Source organism: Manis pentadactyla, chromosome 8 (genome assembly GCF_030020395.1).
Source record: "Manis pentadactyla isolate mManPen7 chromosome 8, mManPen7.hap1, whole genome shotgun sequence".
In the NCBI taxonomy this organism is placed as follows: domain Eukaryota; kingdom Metazoa; phylum Chordata; class Mammalia; order Pholidota; family Manidae; genus Manis; species Manis pentadactyla.
The window spans coordinates 54,256,721-54,272,770 of NC_080026.1; positions in this window are offsets into that span (position 1 = coordinate 54,256,721).

Consider the following 16,050-nt stretch of genomic DNA (forward strand, 5'->3'; position numbering starts at 1 on the left):
AATCTAGATATGACAAAGGCCTCGTATTTACTGTCAGACTTAAGGTTAAGACCCTTCCAGCTGCCCCAATCGGACCTAATTCTGTCCTAAGAAATCAACCACGTCTCCCAACCTCGATCTTGTAGCAGACTCTGGTGCCTCCGGTAGACCCTACCACTATTTCTCCTGCCCTCACCCCTGACCAAATAGCCCCCTTTCTTGACACTAGACAACGCCTCTTCAATCTTCTTGAGGGGGCTTTCCAAGTTCTAAATACCACCAACCCTAATACTACTAAATCCTGTTAGTTGTGTTTCTCCTCTGGACCTCCTTACTATAAAAAATTGAGGCTGTTGAAAAATTTTAACAGAATGACCAGCCACGAGATCTGTAGCTAGGGAAGCCATAAAAAGCTGACCCTGACCGAGGTGACTAGAAAAAAGAAATGTTTAAGTTCAGTTCCCCCCACTCATGAAGCTTTGTGTAATGAAACCATATCCGTAAATTCCTCAAGTAAAAATGAGTATTTAGTCCCTCCTCCCGAAGGGTGGTGGGCCTGTAATACTAGATTGACCCCATGTGTCTCTACTTCCGCCTTTAATTCTTCCCGCGACTTCTGTATCATAGTTCAATTAGTACCTAGATTGATGTATCATGATGATTCCTCATTCGTAGCTGAATTTGAACCAAAACACAGGTATAGAAAAGAGCCAATCTCGCTGACCTTAGCTGTATTATTAAAAATAAAAGTCGCAGCTAAAGTAAGAACAGAGACAGCTGCCATTATCCAAGAGAACCAACATTATGCAGGACTGAAGACAGCAATTGATAAAAACCTAAAGACTATAGAACAATCCATTACCAAACTTAAAAAATCTCTAACCTCCCTGTCTGAAGTAGTCTTGCAGAACAGACGAAGATTAGATCTGTTATTTTTAAAAGAAAAAAAATTGTGTGCAGCCTTAAAAAAAGAATGCTGCTTTTACGCAGACCATTCTAGAATAGTAAGAGATTCAATGTCAAAACTTAGAAAAAAGTTAGACCAAAAGAAGAGAAAACAAGAAGCCGGCCAAAGGCTATTTAAGTTCTAGTTTACTAGATCTCCGTGGCTCACAACCTTAATATCCACCTTGACTGGGCCTTTACTTATTCTTATACTACTCCTCACTTTAAGACCCTGTATACTAAATCAGCTGATAACTTTTGTTAGAGAAAGAGTGAGTACCGTTCAAGTGCTAATGTTAAAGCAACAATATCATTCACTCGCACAACAAGAAGACACAAGCATTCCATGATTAGAATGCTCCTTAAAGAGAAGTGGGAAATGTAGAACCCTTCACTAAGAATCAACCTTATTAAAGATAGAAAGTTAGCATAAGTACAGCCATCTTAAAGCTTAGACACCATTTTCTAACCTAGAAAGAAGAAAATAGGAAAATATTAGAACCCTGAAAAACAAGTTAGTCAGCCAGCGTTGATTACAGTAACCTTTAGTTAGCCAACCTCAATCAGTTAATCATACATACCAAGCTTACCTTACTAAGAACCACCCTAACATTCCGAGGGTGATCTTATCTCACCAGACCCCCAGGATGTGGCGTCAGCCAAAATGTATGTGTTTTTTTGGAAAAACAATGTGATGTGCTTGTGGAAAAATACTGCCCTTTTTGAAAATGCTATAAAAACCTCTGACTCTAAGTGCTCGGGGTCCTTGTTGAGACCCGCTGCGTCGGGCTGACACTTAGACCCCAGCTAGCTGGTCTCTGAATAAATTCCTCTTGCTTATTGCATCAAGAGACGCCTTCTGTGAGTAATTTAGAGCGGCGCTCTCTTCTGAGAGAATCCAACACCCTCAAGGTGGGCTGGGTTGTCTGTTTGCTAGGGCTGTTTACAGTGAAGTCACGGGTTATGCTGAGATACCCTTGTGGAACACTCAAACATTCCAGGCCAAGTTGCTCCTGGCCCTGTTGATGCTGGGGTTCTTGTTCACAAAGTCGAAGAATGAGCTTCACAAACAGTCAAGGTAGGAGAGCAAGGCACAGGCTTTTATTTAAAGATAAAGTGAAAGGACAGAGCTCTCGGCTCACGCTAAGAGGGGACAAGAGAGTCTGTAGTGGTGTGTGTCTACGGGGTTTTATAGGCAGTTGAGGATTTTTCAAGTACATGAAAAAACTTAGGGGTGTGGACTTGTTAAGTGGTCTCTGAATATTAAAAATTAACATAAGGAATTTCTTGCCTTGATTTCTCTCTGGAACATTGGCGCTTTGGTCTGGGAGCATATCAAAAGGCTGCCTGCCTAGCCCCCAAGGTGGGCTGAGGTATTCTCTACTTGCTAAAGAATCTTGCCTCTTGAACTTCCTGGGTGTTAAAATGCAATCTTATCTTTAAGATGGAATTCTTCTTGCCTTTTACTATGCGTCTATGGCTGGGTCTGCATGCTAAGTTAGTTGCTCAGTTTGCAAAATCACTTTGTCAGATCTGAAGGAGGAAAGACAGCACATAGGCCTGGGCCTTTTAGCATGCTAAAGTGAATCTTACACATGGTTACAAATGATTAGCATAACAAAACGTGCCACTCTTCTTTCTCTGGGGAACATTAACTGATTTCACTGAAGAATGATTCTAGAGCTCAATGTTTAACATAAGAGTTTTAGTAGGGGGGTTTCCTTGCATATAGTTACATTGCTCTGACTGCAAATATTCCACTGTGCCCCCTCCAGAGGCCTTCACTCTATTCTGATTACATCTATGGTCCTTGTCTCACTGTGACCTTTAACTGATCTCACTGAAGATGTCTATATTCGTAGTCTGTTATCTTTACCCTAGAGAATTACTGTGACCTTGACTTTGCATAATGCTGAACACAGAGTTTCAATAGGGACTTAAAATTGTTACATTGTTTTGACTGTAAATATCTTGCCTTGCTTTTTCTGGAGGCCCTCACCTTACTCTGTCTGAGCCCATGGTCCCTGTCTCATTCCCCCCTCTACAGATAGAGACCCTAGCTGCTGCTAGGGAAAGGGGGTGATGACCACTCTGGGTGCTTCATGCTGAAGAGGGGCAGTAAAGGGTGCAGTTAGGTCACCATCAGTGGTCATTCAAGAGGGCCTCAGAAGATGGGCACTTCTAATCCAGGTTCCATTTCTATTACTATTTGCAGTTTTGTGGCTTCTAGGCAAGATAGAATAAATTGTGTTATTAGGTTAAGTAGCAACATCTGGAGTTGGATTTTCCATTCTGGAAGGACAAACTTGATGAGATTAAGAATGCATGGTTGAAAATGAGAACTAGAAGTAGTAAAACTTTAATTGAAATGATAGGAGAAAACTAAAACATCTGGAAAATCACAGTGAGATATTTTGAAGAAGCTAGGATTCTGGATCTAGTTTATGTCCCAATGACTAGTATTAGGATTTAATATGGATAAGGCTGCATTACTGAAACAATACTTTGCTCTAAAATCACCCACATTTTTATTAGAAGTAACCAGGTTAAGAAAATAATTAACACTTGGCTTTATTATTTGCATAAGTGTTGCAAGAAGAGCAATTGATTACATAGGCTCTTTTAAATATGCTTTGCTGGAACTTTTTATAAGGAATTTCAGATTGAACTTTTAAAGGCCTCTTAAGGCCAGACAGCCAAGCCAGACTTGCCATCAGGTTTTGCCTGCAGTACCTGTAGATTTGGGTGAATTCCTCTCTTCTCGAGGTCCCCAAGACATCCTGAGGTTCCTGCACCTGCCAGGAAGTGACATTCCTTACTCACCTGGTAAGGCTGCTGGGAACCCTGTAAGCAAGGTACCAGGCTAGTTCTTCCAAGGGGCTTTGTTGGCTTTATAAAGTCAACCTTAGTTCCTTAAAGCTGTTCATATTTGAGTTTATGCATGTGTCTCTCAGGTATGACATTCCAGTCAAAGCCTTGGTAGTATAACCTGTATTTTTAATTGGTCCTCTTACAAGGAAAGCAGGTTCTTATTGAACATATGCAAATAAATATACTGCCATGAAATATAAAAATAGTCAGTGAGAGTTTTTAAATTCTGGAGGGATCAGGTAGAGAGAAAGATAAATGTTTCAATTCTGTTTATAAAGATAGAGATTTACTAAACTGTTGTCAGCTTAAGAGAACAAGCCTAAAATACTTTATCAGCAACATTTGAAACAAAAAGCCACAATATCATATTCCTTAGTTTACTTAATCCTATGTAACCAATACCTGTTATGCTGAAGTCTAGTTCTTTACTAGTTTAGAAGCAATAAACAGTGACTACAAATGACAAAAGACTTACAAATGACAATGGTTAAAGATCTGATGAGAGCTTACTGCAGGACAGTTGACCTAATGAAATTTGGATATTTCTGTAACACAAAACATTCAGTAACAAAGTTTAGCAACATTCCCTTTGACAGTGCTTTCCAGGTAATTAAGCAGGGAATTATATATCAGATAAATAAGCCAAATTAGCCAAATACTTTCTCCAATGAGAAAAAATTCCTCTGACATGTTCCAGGGGCCCTCTGGAAAATATCAGTTAACTAGAGGTAAAAGTGTAAAGGAATGCAGGAAACACCCTAGAGTGAGAGCCACCCAGTTTCCATACCCTAAGAGGGAAGAAACTAGTGACAAGACATTAAGGAATGCTCTTGCAAAGGTCAGGCAAGCGGCGGGTCCCCGTTTCAGCTTTATTGGTTCAAGTATGGGATGTGTTTTAAATTCATTGGTTGTGGTAATGTATGGGCTTTGGTGCAATGGCTGTGGAAATCCTATATAATCTATACCTAAAGTTGCTTGGGGGTCAACAGCTCGGACTCGACCTGCGTGTCAGGGGAGGTGCTGTTGGCCCCAGCTAGCTGGCTGAATAAAGACTGCTTGGATTTACATCTCCGTGCCTGTGTGGTTTGTTCTCTGGAGAAGCCCCGGAGTCCCGAACCCTAACATTTTGGGGGCTCGTCCGGGATCCGAGCGACTTCCCGGAGAACAAGGGATGGCTGGAGGCAAGGTCTGATTGTCTGGACGGGGCAGTGTAATTCGAGGTTCGCCCCCTTGTGTCTGCATAAATCCAGTATAAAGCAGGAGTCGCCATCCCGTGTCTGGTCTCGGGTTAGTGATCCTGAGTAAGGAAGTCCGGGTTGGTAGTCCCGGCCTCCAGGTTAGTGACCCTGGGTGAAGCCCAGGTAACCAATCCTGGCCCTAAGGTCCAAGTGATTCGGCCTTAGGAAGGGAAGTCCGATCGGCAGGAACCTGACTCCCGAGGAGGAAAGGATCAAGCTCGTCACCCTGCTGCAGTCCGAGTGGACGCCTTTTGGGAGAATCACGAGAGTTTTTGAGGATCCTGAAAGTGGTGAGTGTGGTGCGCACCAGAGTGAGAGAAGGACCGGTCCGAGTGAGTGCGATCAAATGTGGTGTGTGTGTTTGGTGTTATTGTTGATTGTTTTATTGTGTATTGGTTTATATTTCTTTTTGCGCTTTTCCCTTTAAGTTTCTCTTACTCTGAGGCTCTCCTGTTCCTGTTCTCTCTGTTCCTCCTTTCTGCCACTAAATCATTCCCCTGCGGGCACGGGTCGGGCAATTAAGAGCCATTAGGGCGCCCGCCGCTGGAAGACTCCCGTGACAGGATAAGGGGGTCACAGCCGCGAATCCCAGATAAATTCGCATCCCCCGCAGAAGAAAAACTGTGCGACAGGCACCCATCCACAAGCACATACACCAGTCATCATCTTGTTTAAAGTGGCACTTCTACTTTTCGCCTTTTGTCTTCCTTGCATTATTTACCATGGGCCAGACTCAGGCTACTCCTAAAGGTCTGATCCTTTCCCACTTTCCGAAGGTCAAGGAACAGGCCCTAAACATGAGTCTTAGTATCAAGAAAAGTAAGCTTGAAACCTTTTGTTCAGCCTAGTGGCCCTCCTTTGGAGTAGGCTGGCCGACCCAGGGGTCTCTTTCCCTGGACCTTATTGGCAAGGTCAAAGCCATCATCTCCTGGCCAGACCCTGAGGGCCACCCTGACCAGCTTCCCTATATTCTTGTCTGGGAAAATTTGGCCAAGAATCCCCCTTCCTGGCTGAGGCATTTTTTGGTGGGGAAATTTCAAACTGACCCACTAAAAACCTCCGTCTTAGTTGCCCAGGAAGATCTAAAACCCCCTGATCATAGGGCCAGAAACCCTGTGCGCCCGAGTGTGCCGCCTGTTCTCCCTGACAGTTCCCCCCTCTACCCCCCTCTGCCGATTGAGCGGCCACCCCCGTATGCAGGAGAAGGGGGTGAAGCTGCCGGAGGGGTAGAGAACGAGGTTGGGGAGCCCAACAGGGATCTGGCGGCCACAGCTTCCCCAGACTCTTCAGCAGGAGAAGGCAGGAGGCCGGAAAGAGCTTCCTCACGCTCTCCCACCCTGGCTCCACGCTGGGCGCCAGGTAGAGCGGGAGGAATGCAGTTGAGGCTTCGAGGGGCGAGGGAGCAAGAAGGGGAGGCCCCCTCCTCCACCTCAGAAGAAGCAGTGCCGGTTCTGCCTGTGCGTGCCATCGGTGCAGGCGGTCCGGGCAGAGCTCAGCAATATCAGTATTGGCCCTTCTCATCTAGTGACCTTTATAATTGGAGGACTCAGAACCCTCCCTTCTCGGAAGACCCCAAGTGTCTTATAGGTCTGGTAGAGTCCATTATGTTCACCCATTGTCCCACATGGGACGACTGCCAGCAGTTGCTCCGCACCCTCTTCACAATGGAAGAGCGAGAGCGCATCCTCAATGAAGCCAGGAAAAATGTCCTCAGAGAAAATGGAAGACCTACTACCCTCCAGCCCATCATTGATGAGGCGTTTCCACTTACACGCCCAAACTGGGACTTTGGGACTGCAGAAGGTAGGGAGCGTCTCCGGGTCTACCGCCAGACTCTGATGATTGGTCTCCAGGCAGCCGCCAAATGGCCCACTAACCTAGCTAAGGTAAAAACTATTGTTCAGGGAGAAAAGGAAAGCCCGGCCGCATATCTGGAGAGGCTGTTTGATGCTTACAGGCAATATACCCCCATAAACCCAGAGGCAGAGGAACACAGATCAGCTGTAGTCCTCTCATTCATCAACCAGGCAGCCCCCGATATCCGGAGGAAACTCCACAAGTGGGATGACTTAGGAGCGATCTCTATTAGAGAAATGCTGCAGCAAGTGGAGAAAGTCTTCAATGCTAGAGAGACTCTGGAAGATAGGGAAGAAAGGCTGAAGAAAGAGAAATGGGAAGTGCAGGAGAGAAATAGGAAAGAAGACAGAGAATTTCAGAAGAGGGAGAACAAGAAGCAGAGAGAGGAGATGGCTAGGATATTCTTAGCTGGAGTAAAGGGGAGCCCTAGATCTCCTCGAAGAAAGGGACCCTGCCCATCCTGGCTAGGACGAGATCAGTGCGCCCTGTGTAAGGGATATGGGCACTGGAAAAGAGAGTGCCCCAAAAGGAAGGAACAAGGAGGAGGGAACCCCATTAAGACCCTGCACCTAGGAGAGGAGAATTGACGGGGACGGGACTTGGCACCCCTCCCCGAGTCCTGGGTAACCGTGTGTGTGGAGGAGACTCCTATTGGGTTCATGGTAGATACGGGGGCACAGTATTCAGTTCTCAACCAAGCCCATGGTCCCCTAAACCCAAGATGCACAAGTGTAGTCCAGGGAGTAACAGGGTCCAAGAAATGTGCCTGGACTACTAATAGAAAAGTGGACCTAGGAAGACATCAGGTCTCTTACTCATTCCTGGTTGTACCCGAAAGCCCCGCACTGTTACTGGGCAGAGACTTATTGACCAAGGTCGGGGCGCGCATTCATTTTGAACCCGAAGGGATAAAGATCATGGACAAAGAAGGGCAGTCCCTACAACTGGTGCATGTGCTAACCCTATCCCTAGCCGACGAGCATCGCCTGTTTCAGGCAGATCAAGAAAAGGGGGGCCAGGAAGAAATAGACTCTTGGTTGCAGAAGTTCCCTTCTGCATGGGCCAAAACCGGAGGAATTGGTCTCACCAAACATCTGCCCCCAGTTGTTGTTCAGCTCAAAGCCGCGGCCCTGCCCATCCGAGTCTGGCAGTATCCAATACCGGAAGAGGCTAGGAAAGGGATAGCACCCCATATCCACAGACTGTTAGAGGCTGGGGTCCTTAAATCCTGCCAATCTGCATGGAATACGCCCCTGCTTCCAGTAAGGAAGCCTGGTGGCAGAGAATACCGACCGGTGCAAGACTTGCGAAAGGTTAATGAAAGGATTGAGGACATCCACCCCACAGTGCCCAACCCTTACACTTTGCTCAGCCACCTGCCACCCTCACATGTGTGGTATACTACTCTGGACCTGAAAGATGCCTTCTTCAGTATCCCCCTTTCTGAAGTTAGTCAGCCTTTGTTTGCCTTTGAGTGGCAGGAACCAGGGGGAGGAAGAAACGGGCAGCTTACCTGGACTAGACTGCCACAGGGTTTCAAAAACTCTCCCACTTTATTCAATGAAGCCCTAAGCCAGGACCTGGAGCCCTTTCGCAGGAGCCACCCCTGCGCGACATTGCTGCAGTATGTGGATGACTTGTTGCTGGCCACAGAAACCCGTGAGGAGTGCGAAGCAGAAATAGCCCGACCGCTATATGAGGCGACCAAAGAAGGGCAGGGCTGGCAATGGACTCAAGAACAACAAGAGGCTTTTGACAGACTAAAAGAAGCTCTCCTCCTGGCCCCTGCCTTATCTTTGCCAGACCCAGAAAAACCCTTCATCCTGTTTGTAGATGAAAAGAAAGGAGTGGCTAAAGGAGTCTTGGCTCAGCAGCTAGGCCCATGGAAAAGACCTGTGGCCTATTTGTCCAAGTGACTAGACCCCGTGGCCTCCGGATGGCCACCTTGTCTGCGTATCCTAGCAGCCATTGCTCTACTGGTAAAAGAGGCAGACAAGCTCACTTTTGGCCAGAACTTGAGAGTAACAGTCCCACATACTGTGGAGGGGATCATTAGGCATCCTCCAGGAAAATGGACGACGAATACAAGACTCACCCACTACCAAGGGCTCCTACTAGATTCTCCACGTATTGCCTTCTCCGACCCTGTGACCTTAAATCCTGCCACCCTTCTGCCGGACCCAGATCTGTCGACCCCCATCCATGACTGTAGAGACATCCTCTCCGAATTATCCAGATGCGAGCAGACTTGAAGGACACACCATTACCAAACTGTGAGCTAAATTGGTACACAGATGGGAGCAGCTTTGTGCAGGAGGGAGTCAGGAGAGCAGGGGCAGTGGTGGTGACCCACGAGGGGGAAGTAGGCTGGAGCGCAGCCCTGCCCCCTGGCACCTCAGCACAGAAGGTGGAACTTATTGCTCTTGCTGAGGCCCTGGAGAGAGCAGAAGGCAAGCGGGCCAACATCTACACAGACAGCAGATATGTCTTTGGCACTGTCCATGTCCACGGTGCCATTTACAGAGAAAGAGGATTCTGCTCCGCAGAAGGAAAGGAGCTGAGGAATCTACAAGAAGTCCAAAGATTACTAGCTGCTATCGAAAAACCGAAGGCAGTAGCAGTTACACATGTACCGGACCACCAATCAAAGAAGACGCCTGAGGCCATCAGCAACAAACATGCTGATGCGGAAGCTAGGAGGGCGGCCCTCTCAGACTCCCTTGTACTTGCAGCCCTCGAGGTACCCATACCTGAACTGCCTGCCTTGCCACCCAAACCTGAGTATTCCCCTCAGGATCTTGAGTGGATTAGGAAACAAGTCTCGGGTAAAGTGTTTGAGGAGAGAAATTGGAGTAGGGACCAAGAAGGTAGATTGATCCTGCCAGAAGCATTAGGACAGTACATGCTTGCTAATCTGCATAAGTCCACCCATCTAGGCTGGAAAAAACTGCTCAGCCTTTTCCAGGCTGCGCAGTTGGTGTTTCCCCACCAGAATGAGGCAGCTCGTCAGATCACGAGAGAATGCAGCAGTTGTGCGAGGCTGAAACCAGCCCCAAGAGGGCCGCACCCGGCAGGTACTCGGGAAAGGGGGAGGACTCCCAGGAGGAGCTGGGAAATAGACTTCACCGAAGTAAAACCAGGGAAGTATGGGTACAAGTATTTGCTAGTTATGGTAGATACCTTCTCAGGGTGGGTGGAGGCTTTTCCAACCAAGCATGAGACAAGCCAGGTAGTAGCACAAAGATTAATTGAAGAAATTATCCCCCGATATGGGGTCCCTGAAGCCATAGGTTCAGATAACGGCCCAGCTTTCGTTAGCAAGATCCTGCAGGGACTGGCCCAGGCTTTGGGGGTAGATTGGAAGTTACATTGTGCTTATAACCCACAAAGCTCTGGGCAGGTAGAGAGAATGAATCAGACCTTGAAGGAGACCCTTTCTAAATTAGTATTAGAGACTGGCGGGGACTGGGTGACCCTCCTTCCCTTAGCCATCTTCCGTGCTCGAAACTCCCCCTATGTACATGGTTTAACTCCATTTGAGATAATGTATGGGGCTCCTCCACCCATAACTCGGCGAGTACAGCTTTCCGGGGCAGGGGACCCGGCCCCTGACACCTAAATGTGTTGCAAGCTCTCACTAAAATGCAACAGAAAATCTGGCCCCTGATTAGAGCATATTATGAGGGCGGGAAGATTCTGAGCCCAGAACATGGCATAGTCCCAGGGGACACGGTGTGGGTCAAGAGACACCGAGTGAGGACACTCGAGCCCAGGTGGAAGGGACCTTACGTTGTATTGTTTACCACCCCCACTGCCCTCAAGGTAGATGGTATCGCTCCCTGGGTGCATCACACCCACGTTCGGAAGGTCCTGCCTCATAAGGATCCAGGAGCCCGCGAGGAGGAGTGGAAGGTGCAGCAGCATCCTGCAAATCCTCTAAAACTACACCGAAGCCGAAGATGAAGGGGATCCTGCTGATAAGCGCCTTAATATGGACTTTCGAGGGAACCACATCTGTGAAGCTGATTCCAGAACCCGCAGGAAGACCGGGTTTGGGTCCGTCCGGGTTAGATAACCCCTTGTAGGAGATGGTGCAGGCAGTAGCAGAAACTCTGAACCACCCCACTCCCTCCTCCACTGATCCCTGTTGGTTATGCTACCCAGGTTCACCCCCCTTCTATGAGGCAGTCGGGATAAATGGCTCCTACACTATCAATGACTCCTATCCCACTCCTTGGGACAGGGGACCGAGGGGACTTACGATCGCTCAGGTCTCAATCGCTGGTACATGTGTGGGCACAGTCCCTACGGCCCGGAGTCAGTTATGCTCCTCCTATAATAACACCACGTGGGAGCCGGGAAAGTGGATTATACCCTCCTGGGGTTGGTGGCTCTGTTCAAAGACAGGCCTCAACCCGGCCCTATCCACCCTTGTGTTCAATGCTAGCAGTGAGTTTTGTGTGCTCATGGCCATTCTACCTCGCCTAATATATGGTTCTCATGAATCCCTCCTTTCTTTTTGGGAAGAAGTGCCGAGCCCCCACCGGAGAAAGAGGGAGCCTGTTACTGCCCTGACAATTGGGGCCCTCTTCTCCCTAGGGATAGCAGGGGCAGGCACTGGGGTCGCAGCCCTTGTAATTCGGGAACAGGGGCTTACAGCCCTGAGGCTGGCAATTGATAGGGAACTAGAACAACTCCGACAGACAATGTCAGACCTGGAGCAATCCCTCACTTCCTTGCTGGAGGTGGTTCTGCAGAACCGAAGAGGCCTGGACCTCCTGTTCTTAAAAGAAGGTGGGCTGTGCGCAGCCTTAAAGGAAGAATGTTGTTTCTATGTAGACAAAACAGGTGCAGTAAGAGACTCCCTGGCCAAACTGAAGAAAGATCTAGAGAAGAGACATAGAGAATATGAAAGTAGCGAAGGATGGTTTGAGTCTTGGTTCAGATACAAACTTTGGTTCGCTACCCTTCTCTCGGCCATTGCAGGGCCACTGGTCATCCTGCTGTTGCTCCTTACTATTGGCCCATGCATAATTAACAGGCTTGTTAGGTTTGTGCGGGAAAGGATTGACACTGTCCAACTTTTAGTCCTTCGTCAAAGGTATCAGGCCCTAGATGCCGCTGTGGAAGATTCCTCAGTTTAGTCAAGAAAAGGGGGGAATGTAAAGGAATGTAGGAAACACCCTAGAGCGAGAGCCACCCAGTTTCCATACCCTAAGAGGGACGAAGCTCGTGACAAGACGTTAAGGAATACTCGTGCAAAGGTCAGGCAAGCAGCGGGTCCCCGTTTCAACTTTATTGGTTCAAGTATGGGATGTGTTTTAAATTCATTGGTTGTGGTAATGTATGGGCTTTGGTGCAATGGCTGTGGAAATCCTATATAATCTATACCTAAAGTTGCTTGGGGGTCAACAGCTCGGACTCGACCTGCGTGTCAGGGGAGGTGCTGTTGGCCCCAGCTAGCTGGCTGAATAAAGACTTTGCTTGGATTTACATCTCCGTGCCTGTGTGGTTTGTTCTCTGGAGAAGCCCCGGAGTCCCGAACCCTAACAAAAGCACCTTTTTGAATCAGATTTTTTTTTCTTTTGGCATTTGCTTAAATAGAATTATAGGTTGCCATGAAGCAATACTTATTCATTTAACCAGAATGACAACAAAATATCTCAAAGGCAAATAAAGAAAAGATAGCAAAGTTTAGCTTTTAGTCCTTTTAATATTAAGATCTCATTATCTTAAATACTCAGGCAACTCACTGAGACTTTAAGCATGAGAAACTGCTTTGATAAAACAATTAGAAGACCTTTTGCAATCTTTCAACATTAAGAGCAGACTAACAGTTTAGGACGACTTTGTCTTTTTAACTGGAAACAAAATTCTAATTTTGCTGTGTACTTGATACTGAGACTCATTTGCTTTAATTTTATATAGCATGACCATATTAAATTCTTCTACAAACTTTCTACAACCTTCTTTTTACATTTAGATTTCTCCCTTTAAATAAACAGCTGTACTTTAGAACAGTTACTTTCTTTTATAAAAAGACACATTCTTCAGCATGCAGAAATATTTTCCTTATTACTTTAAGTAGTTTTAATTAGAATTTAAAACTATTAGGTACCTTAATTTTTAGTGAACACTGAGAATTAGGCTATTATTATAAACTGTTACACTAGCATTCTTTAGATTGACAAATTTATGAACACATTTTATAATTTCTGGAACCACGTGTTTTGCAGCACAATCTCACTAAGCACAAAATGTCTAAACTTAGCAAAACTTTAAGATTTTAGGTTACTACAAAAATTCTCAGGCTGTAGGTATACACACTGTAACACACAACTATTAAGATGTTCACTTGCTACACTTAGTTTACTCATTCCTAACAACTATGCTAGATTACTTACAGAACCTTTACTGAGTATTAGACAAAGTCAAGCCTCTAAGCATTTTATTCTTGAAAGATTTAGCAGATAACATCAACTTAAATGACTTTAGGTAAACTTAAGCACCTGATAACCATAAGGACATGTCTGTTTCAGTTCAACTTAAATTAGCATTAATGCTTAATATTTTCTGTAAGAATTTTCTGGAAATTTTAGAATGCCCAATTTTCATCTTTAAATCAATTTTATTAATACCATCCTGAGGTAGAAAAATGTTTCATTTACACACTTAGACACACAAACATACAGATTGAGATGTAATGACTACAGTTAGCAACACTTTTCATAAAAGAACATATACACAGACTGATAAACTGATACAGAGATTTGAGTTACTGATATCCAATTGCCTTTCCTTTTAGCTTATTTGACTAAAAGTATCTCAGTTTTCAAGAATACACTCTATGGGTGAGTAGTTTACATAACTGGGTTAAGGTTTAAATGACCCCAGACTAACAGGGCTGATGAAGGCTCTGAACTGATAGGGACTGTGTGTGTTCAGGGGGCTGGGAATGAAATGCAAGTACAATTCTAGCACCAGTCATTTAAAGCTAGGCTGTATTGAAGAAGATAAATTTCTTCTGTTTCAGGGAGTCTAGCTTAAATGCCTTCCAATTTTTGAAGATAATGAACCCAATAAGTAGAATAGATTTTCACCAAAATAATTTAGAAAACTAGCTCCGTATTATAGTAGTCTACAGGACTCTTGACTATTTTCCTTCCTTGCAGTAAAATAAATTTATCTGCATAACCTTATTATATTGTATACTTCTCTCAGGTACCAAGCCTCTTCATTAGAGAGTTTGTATTGAGGGAAGGCTTGTGTGCAGAAGATAAGACATTTCTTCTTTTTCAGGGTCTGGGGTTCAAAATTGCTCCCAGTTCTTTAGAATGCAAGCTAGAGGCATGTCTGGCCTTAAACTTGAAGAGGAAGCTCCCACCTGGGAGAGAGAAAGACAGGTGTGCGACACCTGGTCAGCCTTTTCTCTGTGTGAGGGTGTCCCCTCACCTTGGAGCCTGGGTGACAGTGGTCAATCACCTCCTCTGCCAGTCCTACTGGATTTAACCACTCCTTACCAGCATGGCCTGTACCTTGCCTTCATTCCCCTCTTGCCTTCCCATGAAGCAAGAGTTGCTTCTGAGCCCTGGATCTAGTGGGGACCTCACCACTATGCTCTTACTTTATGCCTTTCAGGAGTCCTGATCCAGACCCTAGTTTCTCTGCATGGGCTTTAGCATAGTACACTCAAGATCATTCCTTGAGAGCCCCCTGCCTGTCCGATAAGTGCAGGGACTGTGTGACCTCTGGCTGCCAGAGCCTTGGTCAGAGTCACAAGCCTGTTTCACTTCCCTGGGGCTGCAGAAAAGGAAATGCCTAGCCCCAGGATGACTGCCTCTAAGGAAAGGAGGTCAACAGAATAGAGCCATTTATATGTTGGGCTCAGGGTTCAGTTTGATTACTTCACAGACTTCATTTACATTACACAGGAGAAAGTGGCACAGGCCTAAGAGGAGTGCTTTGAATGGGGAGCAGGGAACTTATTCCAAGGCCAGAGATAAAATTCAGAGGCCACCACAGACATTTATAGGGGTCGGGGGTCTATGTTCTTAAACACCAGTTTCTGCCACTGCCTGGGAATCATCCTGCCAGTTACTGTAAGAAATCTGATTTGTGTGACAAGAGGTCGGGGAGGATCATCTGCGACTCTTGCAGAGGCAGCAGCCTAGCCGGAGATTCACTCAGCGCCATGGATCAATCGGCTGGAGCTGAGATCCAAGGACCTCTGTGTACTAGTCCAGTCTGCCCTTGGAGTCTACAGATTAGGATAGCAAAGTAGTAAATTGGCTCAGCCACTCCCCGACATTCCTGTTCATCCAGAGGCAGGGGATCAAGGAGCGGCAGACACAGGGAAACTTTCACCCAAGACTTAAGACTGGTAGCCAAGTTAATCATCTTTTAAGTGGCTAACAGGTGCCCAAACACATTTTAATGAGATAAAAAGTACAGCATTTAGTTAGGAATAAGAGGAAAGCGTAGATCTCCTACCTCGTGGTGGTGAGAATTGGGTTCTGTGAAATTGAAGTTAGAAGAGAGTTAGGGATGCCCCTTGCCTCACTGAGGCCAGGGTGGTCTGATGAAGCAGGCTGGGAGTCAGAGACAGAGAGAGAGAGACACTCCTCACGGATACCCAGTCAGGCTGTCGGGGTCTGATTCCAGACACGGTGGCCTTTGAGAAGCTGCTGAACTGTAGCCTCAGCCTAGACTCTCACATTTGCCCACGGCTTTCCTCAGTCCCTCTCATCCAAGGAGATGCCTCTGAAAGGGAATCCTGGCCTCCACTCAGGTGACATTCCCGGCTCCCAAGGGAGATGGGGGATTCACTGAGGGAGACGCAGGGGAACCTGTCGCTCTGAGACTTTGAGAACAGCAGTGGGGCTAGTCCCATTTAAGTGGCTGACAAGCGCCCCATGTTGTATGCCATAGACGGCTTCCTTCTATAAGGACAGTGAAAGAAAAGGTAGGCTTGTGATGCTGGGGTTCTTGTTCACGAAGCTGAAGAATGAGCTTCACAATCAAGTTAGGAGAGCAAGGTACAGGCTTTTATTTAGAGATAAAATGAGAGAACAGAGCTCCTGGCTCACGCCAGGAGGGGACAAGAGAGTCCATGGTGGTGCGTTGTCTAGGGGTTTCATAGGCAGTTGAGGATTTTTCGAGA